The following is a 502-nucleotide window of genomic DNA, read 5'->3' as shown; positions in this document are numbered from 1 at the left end:
TGGGACTTCATCATGGATACCTTACGGAATAACACCTGAGAGTAATACGGAACATCATATTTTATTACAGATAAGTTAAGTGCACGGTATAGTAAAAGTTTACTTCTCTTACCTGTTTCGTCTAATTCAGCAGCTTCGAGCATAGAGCACGACCGCAATGGGCCATTCATGTACTTTCGCGCACAACTATTATCATAAAGCCACAGTTGTCGGAGCTGGGATGGAGTGACTGTGATACCCCTTGGTCTCGGTGTAGTGCTACATAACCGAAGGAAAAACGCTTAGTTCACTGACTTGCTCTCCAACCTGCTCTTTAAGGTGCCCCCACAATGTCTTGTTCTTAGTTGGCGTTAGACAGAAATCTCGTAAATAATTATTGTTGGGGTTCGAGTTACTCAGATAGGGAAAGTGTAACACTATTTAATACAGCCCTACTGCCGACCAATAATATATTTTTCTTGAAGTAATAATAATGTTTTACTTAGTTATGAAGCTGAAAACC

The sequence above is a fragment of the Frankliniella occidentalis genome, unplaced genomic scaffold (genome assembly GCF_000697945.3).
Source record: "Frankliniella occidentalis isolate FOCC.00 unplaced genomic scaffold, Focc_3.1 Scaffold219, whole genome shotgun sequence".
NCBI classification, from domain to species: domain Eukaryota; kingdom Metazoa; phylum Arthropoda; class Insecta; order Thysanoptera; family Thripidae; genus Frankliniella; species Frankliniella occidentalis.
Note: the sequence above shows the minus strand (reverse complement) of the source record.